This window comes from Hemiscyllium ocellatum, unplaced genomic scaffold, assembly GCF_020745735.1.
Source record: "Hemiscyllium ocellatum isolate sHemOce1 unplaced genomic scaffold, sHemOce1.pat.X.cur. scaffold_941_pat_ctg1, whole genome shotgun sequence".
Lineage (NCBI taxonomy): Eukaryota > Metazoa > Chordata > Chondrichthyes > Orectolobiformes > Hemiscylliidae > Hemiscyllium > Hemiscyllium ocellatum.
The window spans coordinates 911-1,820 of record NW_026869320.1 but is presented as its reverse complement, the minus strand read 5'-3'; positions in this window follow the sequence as shown (position 1 = coordinate 1,820).

Sequence of the window (910 nt, the reverse complement as noted above, 5' to 3'; positions counted from 1 at the left end):
CATTAATACTTGGACACGGGGGTAACTTCCCATTTGGCGAGGAACACACACTCAGGACATTCGAATTGAAAGACGCACACTAAATCACATTGTCACTGGAATCGTGTGCTCCCTTCAGGCTATTGAACCTGTATACAGTTTACAGTGAAAGGTATTGTGGGCGGCACGGTGGCACAGTGGTTAGCGCTGCTACCTCACAGCGCTAGAGACCTCGGTTCAATTCCTGACTCAGGCGACTGACTGTGTGGAGTTTGCACATTCTCCCCGTGTCTGCGTGTGTTTCCTCCAGGTGCTCTGGTTTCCTCCCTCAGTCCAAAGATGTGCGGGTCAGGTGAATTGGCCATGCTAAATTGCCCGTAGTGTGAGGTAAGGGTTAAATCACCACTCACACACAACCTCTGCCTGATACTCTCTCACTCTTTCTCTCCCTCTCTCTCTGACATACACATGCACATACACACTCTCTCTCATCTGGATAACAAAGAAAATCAGTTCATTAATGTCTGCAGTCAGGGGTCGCAACTTACAACCAACCCCTTGAAATGGACGCAGGAACTGTAAAGGTAAATGTTCTCTCAGTCAGTGATGAGAAACTGGTGTTTAATGAACCCAAGACATCCCCAGGAAAAAAAACAGTTTACCTATTGTAACTATGATATAATCAAGGATAGGTTGATATGGAATAGTTTAAAAAAGTACAATCTGTTGTTTCTTTATTAAAAAGGGAATCAAAATGACAAAATATTTCAGAACAGATGTGGAATGTTCACTCATGGGCGATGCCTGCAATTGTTTACCAAATGCACAGTGACCAGATGGTAGACTGGGTGAGACTATCATTGGACTCATAACCAGGACAATAAAGCGAATGTCCTGAGGGCTTGCTTTCCAATCTCATCATGGCAGATGT